Genomic DNA, 16024 nt, shown 5'->3' with positions numbered 1-16024 from the left:
TAAAAATAGTATATAGTGTTCGACATGAATACCTCATTTGCGACGGCCAAAACAAAAGGCTTTACAAACTAGGCAGAGAATAGTGAAGACATACATAGTTGAAGCCTGGACTGGATCGAGAAGCAGCGGTTGTGGAGGAGGGAAATGATGTTTTGATCCCATGCCTTGCCCTCGCCTTTGCTCTGCTGCTTGCTGATTTTTGATATCGCAACAGTTGCCCGGATGTATTTAACTAGTCCTCCCCATAAACCTTTGAAGAAGAGGTCCTAAACCTTTGAGCAAGAGCTTCTATGCAGCGGTGACTTTGGATAATAAAAAGGCCACTTTGCCTTCTTAACTGCCAATATTCCAGTTCATGCAAGTAACAAGCATTTTGAAGTAAACATTGCAACAGCACCGTAGTTCCAAGTGGTGTTCCCTCCAAAAATTTATGTGCGGAAATCATGGACCATTATGCCCATTATTCCACCCTTGAAACTTGAAGCAGCTCATATGAATAAGTATACATAATATCAAGCAGCAGTTTAGTCCAAGAAGATTGTGAGATTTACTTTCTCCTTGTCTTGTCCCTCTTCGCTTTTATAAACTTTCTATTACCCCTATCGCCTCCGGCACCAGGCCATCGTTGAATTGTCCAATCTGATGGCCTGCTAGATGCTCTGACACCTGGATGGGCTCATTCGCTTTCCTCCATGCACAAAGAATTCTCGGAGGTGGAAAAAATGCACAGAGACAGCGAAAGAAATGAGGAATCAAGGCGGTTTTTACCTAGCCGCAGTCAGTAGGACTAAATTAGTTAAACTAAATATACAAATTGCATCTCAAGTTTACTTCATAAATTCTGGAAACATCAAAAAAAAAAATGAAATGTGAGGTTCATGTGCAATGGGAATGGGAAACTATATAAAATGTTATACATCAATGATGACGAATTGAAATTTTGACGTAAGAAAAACCACTCTAAATGGCAGAAGCATCTGGAAGTGGACTACTAGCACAAAATTGAATCATGGGTTTTCTTTCAGAAAGCACCAACTATTTTACTATTTTCCTAAAAGCAAAAAAGAAACCACCAATTGATTTATCCTTCCTCAACTTAAAAGATAAAGAGCAAAAAAGAAACCACCCATTCATTTATCCTTCGTTCTCATGGGTTTTCTTTCAGCCAGCACCAACTATTTTCTTGAAAGAAAAAAAGAAACCACCCATTGATTTATCCTTCCTCTGCTTATTCTCTCCCTCATCTCGAGCCTGCACAAACACAAATCATCATGAAGCACATTTTGTGCAAATTATCATGAAGCACATTACAGATGAGCCTGCACAAACACAAATTATCATGAAGCACCTTACAGATTAATAGTAATTCAGAATTTGTTTGACTTTGTGTCAGGTCTTCGGTCTGTCTTGCTGCCAGAACCTTTCTAATAAGTCTGCAAGTCTGGGATGTGTCTTGCTGCCAGTACCTCCAAACCATTAGTGGAATCCATGAATGTCGCTTATACGCAATAACTTATTGCAGAAATCTCTATTCTACAAAGGAATTATATGCTTTTCATTATTTCATACCTTCTCTCTCATTCGAGTGCTCCAGGCATCATTACGAGAAGTTCGTTGCTCAGAACCAGGAGTTGACACAACGGCAACTTGAGTTCCCTGACGATTGATTAGAGGCTGACGGAGGTTGCTAGGCCTTGTAGCAATATATTCATCATCACTGTCATACTCTTCAGGACCTCTGTTTGCTGCTTTAACCACCAAAGCTAAGATTACAGAAAAAACCTGATAACAAGTATAAAATTCAGTTTACAGTGTGCACTGCTTAGCTTATGCATTCCAACGCTCATAGGAGTCATCTATTATTTTAGTTGTCTTTCAGCATTTTGCAGCAACGTAAAATTCCCGAACAGAAGGCAGGGAAAAAGGGCAGTGATGAGAGGAAAAGTTCGATGAATTGTTAAGACAAAGAATGATTTATTGTGTGGCAGGTGTAAGCAAGTTGTGTGGCAGGTGTAAGCAAGCTGTGTAAGCTGTGTGGCGTGTGGCGTGTGGCAAGTGTAAGTGTCAAGTGTAAGCAGCGGATGAATTCTCTCCTAAATAACATTTTATCTTATGGGGTGGGTGGAAACGAGCCATCCAAACTTTGGTCTAAAATTCACAAAGCGAAACGAGCCATCCAAACTTTGGTTAAAAAAAAAAATTGGATTTGGAAATTCAGTAACCCGGCAATAAGACCTCCAATATAAAACTTTGGATAAAAAGCAAAAAACATCAAAGCTCTAAAATAAAACTTTGGGTAAAAGCGAAAAACATCAATTAAATACTCCGATCAACTCAAATTAATAGGAAGTCAACGCCTCGAACGCTATTAGTCCCAGGCAGAGACTAATAATATAAATTTTAACATATACAATATTTGTCTGTCTAGTGTAAAGTTCAGGTGCGAAAGGATGTTTTAACTTATGGAATAACGATACGTTAAATCTTGAACTCTCTAAATAAACGACTATACACAATAATATTTTCCAATGGAATTTGATACTTCAATTATTTTTGGATTTTTTGGGAATGAGATAGCAGGATATTAATTTCAGTTTGATAGCTAATTTTTTTAATAGGGTCGAAATATTTAAGCTAAAAATTTCTTTAATATGATTTTTATTGAAAAAAAATTTTAATATACAATATTTCTTAATGTTTCTCTCATACTTCGAAATTAATATTTAAAATAAAACCAACCATGATACGTAAAATATTTTGACAAAAAACTATAGTGTTAACTAAAATCTCAAAAAAGTTAACAGTAAACCGTGAGTTCAATAAGCATGTAATTCCACTATCACCATTGGACGCTACATGACATTCCTATTAAAGAAATGTATGGAGGTTACATGGCATTCTTATCATTATGGGAAAATGGATATTTGTTATGCCTTAATTTTTTAGTTGTTAATTTAGAAATGGAACAACTAATTATCTTACATTGTTATTTGTATTTTCATCATTATATTACTATTATTTAAGGAAAACTAAGTTATTTAAAATTACTAAAGAAGCAAGGTTTCACTCATATCATACGAGATGACTCTATATCTTAACCAATAAACTTACTTCTGAAAAAAAACGAACTCTTAACCAAATAAAAACAATTTAAAACTATACCTCAATCATAACTAAATTCAATTAATTTATATTTTTGTCTATCATATATTTTTAAAACATTTAACTTTTTACATATTTAATAATTTAAATTTGTTATTTTAATAATTAAAAAAACAAAAATATATAATTAATTTAACTTGTATTTAATTATATTGAATAATTAAACTACTGAGTTAAAAATAAATAAATATATATATATATATATATATATATATATATAAAATAATAAATAAAATCTTTTAATATGTAAATATGTTAATTAAAATCTCAAAGCAACTGAACCATGAATTCAAATAAGCATGTAATTTCACTATAAAAGTTGGACCCCACATGACATTCATGTTATTATTATAGCAGTTGTCTATAACGCGACTTTTTGAAAGCTTTTCTGGCGGGTTTTTCCGGTGAAAATCTGGCAGCAATTTATTGGAATCGCAAGTTTGATAGCTAGTTTCTGCACAATCAAAGCGTCCCAGGGGTTTTTCAGGGTGCTGAATCCGAATATGCAGTTAAAAAACCATTTTAACTGCAACAAATCATGATTTAATCTCAATTTCTTCCGCCGGATTCCGTCACCGGAATCTCCAAAAAATCGCATTATAGACAACTCCATTATTATATGTGCCGATAAATACCTGCTATGCCCCCAACCATATGGCTAAGTCTAATTGGTAATATGAGAATAGGTAACTGCAATCATATGGTTAAGTTTAAGTTTAACTGATTTAAGATTTTTTTTAAACCTATTTTTTAAAATATTTAACTGTTACGAATTTAATAATTAATATATATATAATTATTTTAATTAAAAAACAAAAAACATACCATAAATTGTTAAATTTCTCCTTTAGAAAAAGGCAAGTGAATGCTACTTAAACAAAATTCAAGGCAAGTGAATGCTCAACCATTATTTCAGATTAGCATGTAATTCCATTGTTAGGGTTGGAAACCATTTACATTTATATTATTATAATATAAAGATGTATTTTTATGTTTTTATTATAGGTTAAAGTTATATTATTATTATATTATTAAGGGGATATATTTTTATGTTGTAATCATAGCTCAAGTTCAATTAAGTTATTTGTATTTTTATATATTTTTGGTATATTAAATGTATAAATTTAATAATTTTAATTTGTTATTTTAATAATTTTTAATAAAATTTTAAAAATATATAAAAAATAAAACATAGAACGTTGTTGAGAATAGTGTGATAGTTTAAATATTATATGATTTGATATTTTTGTGTTAGATTTTGTGCAAAATGTAATAGGGATTTGTTGAAATAATAAGCTTGAGTTGTGAAATCTATATAATCATGAACCAAAAAGATCACAACTTTTTATAGTGGTATCACGAACCAAAAAGTGTCTAGATATTTGTCTAGAACTAAAACCATAGTATAGACTAGATATTAATTTCGACCCCTTTTCCTGAAAACCTCATTGAAGTGTATATCAAATCTCCAGCTTTCAGACAACCGTTATAGTTGAATCGAAGCATCAAAACTGTAAATACTACGATTCGCAAAGCGTCCAAAAAATTCTTTCAATTCGCATTCCTCCGGTAAGAAGAGAACAACATGCTTGTATAGAAAACTACAATTGTTTATTCTAGTCTTATGGAGAGCAAACTAATGAACCTAGCGCAACGCAAGTTTAGGCTGGGTCAACGACGACCACCATTAAAGATTATATTTACGTGAGGAGGAGTTTTTGTGATATATATGAAGTCCAGAGTTTAAACCAGTATAGATCCATTTTAAATATGAATCTATTATGAGCCGAGAGGGATCCAATTTCTTCACGTGCAAATTTTTTTATGAGACAACATTATTTCAATGTTTTGTATAGTTATTTTATTTTATTTTATTTTAGATTTTTTAAAATTTTTGTTTTGGCCGACATGAGAAAAATTTAAACTTTGAAAAATGTTTATTCAATTACTTTGGAAATCCATGGTAACAGAAACACACACACATAAATAGGAGATCTACATAAATAGAAACACACACACAATCAAAGCATCTAGTATATAGAATGAAAGATAAATGAACTATTTAACTCAACATATATCATAAATTGAATCAATAAACAAACATAAACTATGTGAGTGATCAAGGAATCCCACAAATGATATCAACAAAGACATAATTAGGAAAAAACAATTGTATTTTATTAAATAAAATGGAGAACAAACTTACAACCTCAAAGCCTTGATGTTACAAGCGTCTTCTCACAATCTCCAAACCTCTCCTTGGATGAAAAGCCTCCTAGCCTAAATTTTGCAGCATCTAGTATATACAATGAAAGATATATGAACTATTTAACTCAACATATGTCATAAATTGAATCAATAACCAATCATAACCTATGTGAGTGATCAAGGAATCCCGCAAATGATATCAACACAGACATAATTAGGAAAGAACAATTGTATTTTACTAAATAAAATGGAGAACAAACTTACAACCTCAAAGCCTTGATGTTACAAGCCTCTTCTCACAATCTCCAACCTTCTCCTTCGATGAAAAGCCTCTTAGCCTAAATTTTGCAGCATAAGCCTACCTTCAATAGTCCTCTCCAATCCTCTTGACTGGGTTCATTGTATAGGCCAAGAGGAGGAAGTTTGGGATCCATTTCCTAAGGGATGAGATCCACAAATGGTGGGATATGGATTCCATAAAGAGAGGGAAGTAACTCCATGATGGGAGAGATTAGGCTTGAGTAGGCATCGACTCAAAGTTGTTTGTTGGGATATATTCGACTAACAAGGCTTCTAGACTTTAATTTTTATTTTTACTTGTGTTAAGTCATGTGTGCATGCCATAGTGTCAGACAAAGCATACTTGTGCACAGTTTTTAATGGTATCTTCTGCATATGCACAGAAATGGACTAGGGAATTACGAAGGAAGCCAAAATTAGGTTTTTGAGCCTTGATATCCAAGAATTTCATTCTCTTTGGGATTTTTTGGGTTCTATCTTTGTAGGGGGTGCTTTGGAACACTTTGATGGATAGTGAAAGATCCAAATTGACAATCATTTGCATAATGCAACAAAATGACGTGTAACAGATTACCCCTAAAGTGCAAAGTCAGAAAAGATGTTTGATGACTGTAGCACTTTATCATTCCAAGGTTCAGGTTAGAGACTGTAGTTGGAGACCTGAAACAATCAATCAAATGTTACAATGCAATATATAATCATTGGTGAGGTAAGAATTCCCATAGTCATAACATAAATATCTCAAAGAATCAATACGGAAATACATCTAAATGTCCATGTCAATAGACGACATAGCATGGAAGCAACCACCAATGGATCTATTTTTACAATCATTAATATTTAATAACTCCACGCATCCTAGATGGATGAAACTAGATCCAGGGTCTTGATCTCCATCTCTCGATCCATAGTATGAATCTAAACATGTGAGTGAATGTCTCGTAGTCGAACATGGTAGAAACCACTCGATTACTGGTCAATGATGTGAACCATTAAAAAGTGTGAGATAAACCACCAATAATGACAATGGTTCTCAAGGTAATTCCATTACAATCTATGAAGTGTGAAAAGAAGTGTCGATGTTGAACACTCATAGAATCATTCGATCGAAGGTCAATGATGAGAACATGTCGTTGAAGGTGAGAAACCTGCCATTAAGGCATGCAGGATCCAAGGTACTGAAGGTTTCTATATCAAATTCCTAGATAATGAGTTGAAGTCCCATTCCTAGTTGAAGTCCCATTCCTAGTTGGTTCGGTCAAATTCCTAGGAAGGAGTGGTTCGGTCCCATCATGACTGATAAGTCTTGTACTATTTAATTTTTAATGGTCCAGTGAAGTTATAACTCGATGTTGTTTTAATTTTTAAAGAGTTTGAAAAGGCACAAAAATAAAATGCGTTCAGTTCTTTCAACGTGAAATTTTAACGATCCGGGAGAAAGTAAATCTTGTTGTTTTTCAGTTTTAGGGAGTCAGGAGAAAAACATAAATAAACTCCACGATGTCCCTTTTCGTGAGTTTAGTCCCTCAAGCCCGAAAAATGGTAAAATAATGCAGGAGAGAACTTTATTGACCATGATTAGTCAATGTATACCTTTTTCGTAAATAGTCTAGTTTAGTCCATAAAAGGGGTAAACTTATAATGAATAGATGATTGTTCATTTATTTTTATGAGTTCGAATAGTCAAGTACTTGGCGATATTTTCATGTTTAGGGAGTCTGAAAGAGAACTCATTGGTTCGCTTTTTTGTAAGTTTTTAACGAGATCCAAAAAGTGATAAAAATATACTCAACGAAAAAATGATTCATTTTCGTAAATAACCTATGATCTACACACTTAATCTCAAAAATTATCGTCACCGCTCAAAAATATGGTAAAAACATTAAAATTTTGGATTTTAGAGGCTAATAGGCAAAAATAATATTTTAATGGGCCTAAAAACTTATAAAAATCCAAAAAAGTAAAAAAAAATTATGGTTTGAGTTTTTTTACCATTTGAGAGTGATAGAGTGCATTTTTCACCAAGAACTTCAAAGGCAGATTTCGGGCAAACCATTAGACCAAATCATGAGTCTAGTTCTCCAAGTAAATCACCTCTATGATATCTTCGTTTTCATTATTTTTATTTTTCATTTGACTCTATATTTTGGTTTTTTAAGGGGTTGTTTATCTAATGAAAAATCTCCCTCGGTGTGCGCAATTCACCCTTATCGGGCATGTGCACACTCACTGAGTTTTTAACACAGAAAACTGCCATGTGTGTGGTTTCTAGTGCTAGAATCGCACAAATTCGTGCTAATCTCCAAAAACTGATGCACATAGTGCTGAGGGCTTTGAAAAAATAATTGAAAACGCCAAAATTTCTTGCAAAAAATTACCACAAATTCTTCTAATTATCCTCCATGTTTGTTTGTAGGGTTTTGCGCTGAAAAATAGAGTGGAGAGAGCGTGAACATGAAGAACAAGATTTATTTGCTTTGAGCCATCTAGTGACAATACAAACACTGAGAGACTGTGGCCTGTATAAATTTTTCAGCATTCCAGGCATGAAGGCCCAGTTAGACTTAATGGAATGGATGGTGAGAAAGTGGAATGTACAAGAAGAATGCTTTGTGATTAGAGACCATAGACTCACTATCGACGTCAATGGCATTTAATTCTTGTCTAGGCTCCCATGTCGTGGAGTGGACATTTCTCCGTATGGACATAGACGAGGTCGTGAAACAACTATTACCTATCTAATGCAACATTGCTTTCAAGGAGTTGCTCTAAAAGATGGGAGAATTGATATCAAAATAATAGAGAGGCTTCTTTTAAGAGATATTGGTTTCACATTTGCACGATTATGCAGAAGTGAAGCTCTTCACTTGCTTACCAAGGCCCAGATGAAGATCTATGTGGAGTGCATGTAACCTCAATATTCAACTGGCCTGAAGGGGTAGTTTCCAATTTGAAAGGGAAAATAACTAGATTCAAAACCGGAAAACTCAAGAATTTTTTGTATGGTGCCTTTGTATTCTTGTTTTCTCTAGAGAGGATCCCCCTTCTCTCCTCATAGGTAGCCATAGATGAAGTGGGTCACATTGATGGCACGCCACGGAGGTGGTGAAGACCCAACAATTCGATATACTCCTAATTTATTTGGATGGTTGGAACATCATATCATTATGATTAAAAATTTTCCATATGCAAGCATGGATTACACAGGTGATCCAGATATTCCATGATCAGTTGGAATACAGTGGAGTGATCTAGTTGAAAACTTCACATTTTGGTTGTTTTTGAATTTTTGAATTTTATATTTTTATATTTTGGAATCCAAAACTAATTGTCTAAAATGATCATGTAGGTGTGGGCCTAGTGAGGCCAGCAGGACTATGCAGATATGATAGGCATGGTGAGAAGCCACTATCTCCCATAGTGCAGAACCCCAACGCAGCAAAGGCATTGACTGAGCTAGAGCACAACCTAGAGAGGTTGACTCTAGACATCCCAAATGTCAGGATTAATGACTTTCCTCTCTATTATTAGAGGCACACCATGGGGGTTCCAGAACTGATTAGTCGCTTGCTATAATGATTAGCTTGCATTATTGTCTGTTACCATGTTCATCATGCGTAGTTACTAGTCTTAGGGCTAGATTTTATTTTTTGATGATGTATCGACATGTTTGGATAATAAAGGCCACAGGGCCTTATGTCTTGGATGAAAATTTTGTAAAAACCACACTTTTTACAGACATTTTAACTAATCAAATCTACCACTTCTATTTCAATCTATCTTGTACAGTATATGGATGAATATTGTTTTTTCTTTCTTACAGATGTTTTATAAATGCTAATTTTACACATAATTAGCCAATGTGTCAGTTAATGTGTTTAAACGTCTTGAAATGTGTTGATATTTGATGTAATCAAACTCTCTCTCCAAGAAAAGAACCTGCAAAAAAATTCTTAATATTGTAGTACTTCTTACCAAATAGGCATTATTTAAATGTAATACTACAAGTTGAGAATCTAATCTAATGATCAATTGACGAATACCAAATGATATGGCATCAAATAATAGTTCAATCATTGCACTATACTCTGTGATATTATTCGTTGTTCAACCAAGGAATATCCCATGAATAGAAACTAACTCATCTGTGGGCGAATAATGACCCAAGATGCAAAAGACAAATTCTGAGTACTACGACTAGTGCCATCAACAAATCCAATGTAAGTTTGAGGGAGTGTTGACATCTTCAAATCAAGTGTAAGAAAAGATAAGTAGGAGAAGTAGCAGAAAAATCATAAAAAACAGCTAAAAAGTTGCCACACATAAAAATATGATACAAAAATATACAAATTCTTCACTGAGTGATCTTAAGCATAATATTTCTTCAAGTAAATACCATTCCTGGGCTTTCCTAAAGAAAAGTCGTCATAATCAACTAGCTCATAGGCCCCTTTTCCTAGTACACGTTTTACAATATAAGGGTCGTACCACATGGGCTCAAATTTTAAAAAACCTAATTTATTATGCTCTTGATCATAGACCAAGATTAGGTCACCTTCTGAATAGGAATGAGGATTTAAATTTTGATCATATTGTGCCTTAACTCATCTCTTTTGAGTCTTGCTAGCTAATGTGGCATCACGATGAGTCTCATCTAGTCGTGCTAACTACAAAAAATGTTCCTCCTCTGTAGAAGTGGTTGGTAATAATTCAATTTCTAGTTTCAAAGATGATATTTCACATTCAATAGGTGAAACTACTTGCAGGTCATAAACCAGTTAGAAAGGAGTAAAACGAGTTGAGGTACGATATGCCCATAAGGATGGAAAAAGCATTATATTCCAACTTTGTTTATGAATTATGACAATCCGTTTAATCATGATGCTCAAAACCTTGTTAACGACTTCTACTTAGCCATTTTCCTATGGGTAAGATGGAGTAGAACTGTCATGACGTGGGCCTAGCTTCGCAGTAAGTTCATTCATCATAATATTTTGAAAGTGGCTAACATGGTCCATCATGATGGCTTGTGGAACCGAGAACCTAGAAATCACATGATTAAATATGAAAATGGTTGTTGTTTCACCATCGTACTTATATGCAGGCATCGCCTCAGCCCATTGCATGACATAATATACCGCTGGGATAATGTACCCATGTCCCCTGGCCGAGTGAGGGTTACATGTAAGGAAATTGATGCCCCATTTGACAAAATCATCGAAAACAATGATTAGGTGAAGAGGAGCTAGAGGTGCATGCATTTTATGATCATATATGTGATAATTGTGGCATTTATGGACCACAGTTACGCAATATTTGAAGATTGAAGGCCAGAAATACCCAACGCATGAGATCTTTTGGGAAATGGAAAACCCTTACATATGATCACAACAAGCTCCATAATGGCAGTCATTCAATGCCTTTTCGACTTCCTCATGATTCAAACATCATCTAAAAATGGAATCAGTACCATGACGATAAAGTGTATCGCCAACAATAGTGTATTGTTGGGATTGGTACTGAACATGATGATGGTTAGTTCGAGTCAATTTTGGTCAAAAAGTTTAGGTTTGAAGAGAGATGATGATATATCCATACCACGGGTCTAAAGTACTGATAAGAAACAAGGATTTGTCTGGAAGAGAATCCTCTGCCATGGTTTCCATTTTAGTATAGGGAAAGTCACATAATAATTCGGAAAACACCAGTGATTTCTTAGATTTAGATTTTATGAATTCCAAATCAAATTCTTGCAAGACAACTATCCATTTATAATATTTTCCCCATAGAAATTGTCTTGCAAGAATGTAAACCATAGGGTTCAAATCGTAAATCATTGTTGTTTTTCACAAAATAATGTAGTGACGAAATCTTTGGACAACTTGAATGGCTGCAAAGGCCAATTTCTCCACATGTGCATATTTTACTTCAGTTTTGGTAATATTTCAGCTCAAATAATATATGACATGCTCATCATTCGACTCATCTTCCTAAACTAAAACCATGGCAATAGTGACATCTAATGCAGCTAAATACAAAAATTAGTCTCGATGATAATCGGGAGGATGCAACAACGGTGCATGGGTCAACGCGTATTTAAGTGCATCAAATTCTTCTTAAGCAACTTCATCCCATATAAATGAGATGCCCCTTTTCAACAGTTGAGTAAAACCTTTAGTTAGCTTAGCGTAGTTCTGGATGAATCGACGTAGGAAGTTTTCTTTCCCTTGCAAACTTTGGAGTTGCTGGAGATTGGAAGGAGGAGGCAAATTCAGAATAGCCTCTACCTTGAGTGGATCGAAACGAATGCATTCCTTAAATATGACAAATCCCAATAATTGACAGGATTGGACACAAAAAACACATTTGTGAGGGTTCAAGCATATATTGTAGTGTCAGTACCTGATAAAGATAACTCTCAAATGCACTAGATGATCTTCCCATTTCAGCGAATGGGCCGGTAAGTCATCCAAATAAGGCTGTACAATATGCTTGATATCATGAAATAAGCAAGACATAGCCCGTTGGAAGGTTGCATCGGAATTCTTTAATCTGAATGGTAGTTTTCGATAATAAAAAGTCCCCCCGTGGAAAGATGAACACGGGTTTATGTTGATCAGTTGGGAGTATGTTGATTTGGTTGTAACTAGAAAATCCATTCATGAATGAAATTATTTCATTACCAGCACAATAATCAATGATTTTATATATATAGGGGGTAGGATAGTTGTCCTTGGGACAGGCCTTATTAATATCCCTATAATCTACACATACTCTTATGGTTCCTTGCTTTTTTTTCATAGGAACAATATTGTAAACCCAATCAGTCAAGGGAACTGGGTAGATAAAATTTTCTTTGAGCAAGTTTTCAACCTCAGCTTCAATAAAAACATCCTTTCGTGGATGCATTGGACATAATCTTTGTCTAATAGGTTTTCCATTCGGGTAAGTCTTAATCTCATGAACAATAATGCTCGGGTCAATTCTTGGAAATTTCTCATAGGACCACGCAAAAATGTCACATAATTCTTGAAATAGGGCTTTGTACGTTTGAATCTCTTCAAGTGAGCATGAAGCACCTATGTGAATGTTCTCAATAATTCTCATTTTTACTGAGATATCAATGGCAATCATTGTATATATGTTTCCCAATTATTTTCAGATTCAACTTGAAGAACTGACATGGGCCATTCAAGACTATTTACAATATCAGTCGCAAAAATAGTCAAAAAATCATTCTCGATTTTATCAAGGTTAGGGAGAAAAGATGAACGATGAGTTTCAGCCAAAGTCATGATCTCCATAATACTTTCATCAGTTGTAAATGTATTGTCGAAAGGATTAGGAAGTGAAATTGGTTCTAACCAAGGTAAAGGAGAATAATTGTCATTGATCGCATTCATTGTCGGTCGGAAAAAGATTGAACTACCTGATAAGCCAATTCAAGTGGAATCAAAAGCGTTTCATTTCCATAGGAGGTCATTTCAAATTCCAAAGGCACTATCCATGAATCATACGATTCAATAGTGCTTGATGTGATCATGCTAACCTCAGAAACATTAGAAGGAAAATTTGGTGGAGGAAGTGAAAAAAGTTCCATCAGTGATGAATCTTTCAGCAAACCAACACCAATGTCCTCATAATAAGTAATTGTTTTTCCGATGAAAGGTACATTATTGGTAGATTTAGGGTCGGAAGTATAATAAGGTAACTGATCTATTTTGAATATTTTCCCTCAATGAGGAAATTGAATTATACGGAAAAGTGATGAGACCACTGCAGACATAACATAGGTCTAAATTCAACCAAGTAAAAGGTTATAATTGAGCTGAGCATCAATAACTTCATTTCAATTGTGACTATCTTACCTTCTATCTCTATGGGTAGATCATTTAAGATTCCATAAGCATGAAAACCTCTTCCATCAAAGGCTTGTAGAGTGGTAGGTGACTAATTTATAGTTGGAGAACCTAAAGTTTTCCAACATGAAATTGGCATGATACATGTAAAATCTCCTTCGTCAATAACTGTGCGAAACACTCATTTAGTTTTGACAAAAACTGGAATCTGGAATGCCAGTTGATGTGGGAATCTAGGTATATGAATTTCAAGATCAAAGATAATAATATTAGAATCTTACAGATTAATCACTCCAATAGCTTACGATAGTAACTTTCTTTGTGTTGGACATGTCTATAGCACTTCAAGAGCTGAAATCGTTGAAGGAGACATAACCAGGTCCTCAATAATGTTATAATTATGAGTAGCTCTAACATGTGGGTTGAAAGCTGATTTTCGAAGAACGCCTTTGGGAGGCGGTCGAATCATCATGTCGGGGTTCAGTTTCTCAATCTGTAATGGTTCACAAGGAGAAGGAGGAATTGAACTAGAAGGTTGACTAGATGACCTAGTCTCGTTTCAATTGACTACGGGACCCTTAGATCTGTAATATTTTGATCTTGTTGCTACCATAAATTGTTGCGAAGACATCATCATGATATCTTGTGATGTGGAAGAAGAAGATAGGTTATGTGAAACCATTTTTTGTCTTGAGAAGGAAAAGGATCCATCAAAACAGCAGGAGTTGGAGTACCTTTTATGAATTTGGTAACCTCTTCCTAATGTGACCATTCCTTCATATAATGATCTTCATTATAAATAAGGTAAGGACAAAAATATTTCCTTTTCTCATTAGTAGGTTCATTCTTAGTGGGTTTCTCTTTATAAGAAGCATTTTGTTTTATTTTACCTTTCCCCTTCTTTTTACCCCCGAATGACTGATTCTTGCCAGAATATGACTCTATGGCATTAATTTCAGAAGTAGTTTCCGGAGAAAGGATTTCTGTGGGTGAATCTTGTATAGCCAAAGTCTGAGTGTTTGTAGAATTATTTTTTTACCCTTAAACTGTTGGTTGATAGAACCTATTACACCATCAGTGACATTAGATCATGTAGGAGTCAAATCTAATTGATCATTTAAAATTTTTGGGCAAGGTAAATTCGGTATTTTCTTGTACAAGGTGCCAGATTGGGTATAGACTAAGTGTAAGTACTAGGCACGAGAAATTAGCTACTCTTCTCTTATAACACCTCCCTTAGAAACATCCTCGACAATATTGGGAAGCAATGATTTTGTAAAACATTAAGCTAAAATTTGATCTGGAATAAAAACTTTGACTAATCGATGTCTATGTCTTTATTCATGTATATGATCTTAAATATAAGTAGATTTCGATTTTTTTAAAGAAGTCAACAATTCGGTACTAGTGTCATATCGAATTAGTAGCTGAAAGTGTGTCAAAAATGTTGTTGCTAAAGAGTTGAAATTAAGGAAAGAAGTGCGAAGTAACTCAATATACCATTTAGCTTCTGAACCAGTTAAAGTTCGTTGGAAAAGGCGAAGTCTGATAGAATCATCGATAAGTGAATTCGATGCACACCAAAGATGATATGTCATGACATGGTTTGATGGGTCCTCTCCTAATTTTCTCTCAAACTTCGATATATCACTTGGTAACTTGGTGGGAATCGTCGGCCAAAAAGGTTGATAATAAATAGGATTGTTTGTTAGTCAGGATAAATCTAGTAAATCTAGGGTTACGATGAACGGTAACTATAGGGTATTTTGTAGAGTTTGATAACCTTGTGGGTTAATTCCAACTCCTTGAGGAGGATCCCCAAGATATCCTGGAATAACCTTTGTAATTGGAATTTGCATTCCTCCAGGGTAACCAGGGTGAATCATACCAGGTTATGGTTGAACAGGAACTTGATAAGTATGACCAGGGTATGGTTGACTCTCGAAAGGTTGAATTTGACCCATTTGACCCAGTGAAAATTTTAAGGATGCAAATTTATCCAAAAGTTTAGAAACCTTGGCGAATCTCACTAGTGCATACTATGAAATTTGTAAAATGTTTGGAAATATGTTTGTAAACATATTCGTATTCTAATAATTTTGTATAGTATTTATATAAAACTTTTATGATTCTTAAGACAAAATAATTTTATACCATAATATTTGGGTGAAGAATTCTTAGAAAAAACTTGAAGTTAATGAATCATTTGTTTTGGAAAAAGCATAGAAAATTAGCCCACTTTCAAATATTAGCCCCTAAATTTTTTCCTAATTTGACCCAAGTAATATTTTCCATGTACATGTTGAGCTTGCAAAGGTTTAACTTGAACAAATTGACTTTGAACAAGTTGACTTTGGATAAATTTACCTTGAAAATAATGGCTTTGGAAAGTTTGACCTTGGAAAGGTGGACTTTGAAAAACTTAACCAAAAGGTGGAACCTGAAAAGCTTGACCTTGGAAATTTTTTGCATTGTTCTCATACTAGGTTGTCTGA

At 34.3% G+C, this 16024-nt stretch overlaps 1 long non-coding RNA gene across 1 annotated transcript; it reads right to left on the bottom strand.

Annotated features, from left to right (window-relative positions):
- Positions 1 to 727: 727 nt before the first annotated feature.
- LOC149181016 (uncharacterized) lies at positions 728 to 1604 on the bottom strand. The gene is made up of 2 exons (XR_016257508.1): positions 1349 to 1604; positions 728 to 1251 (listed from the first exon to the last, which is right to left on the bottom strand). It is a non-coding gene; the product is annotated as an uncharacterized LOC149181016 (long non-coding RNA).
- Between the last annotated feature and the right edge of the window lie 14420 nt (positions 1605 to 16024).

This window comes from Pinus tabuliformis, chromosome 3_2, assembly GCF_031772625.1.
Source record: "Pinus tabuliformis cultivar Carrire ecotype Pingquan chromosome 3_2, CPIR1, whole genome shotgun sequence".
Taxonomy (NCBI): domain Eukaryota; kingdom Viridiplantae; phylum Streptophyta; class Pinopsida; order Pinales; family Pinaceae; genus Pinus; species Pinus tabuliformis.
The sequence above is the reverse complement of the archived record's forward strand: the minus strand, read 5'-3'. Positions and strand labels throughout refer to the sequence as shown.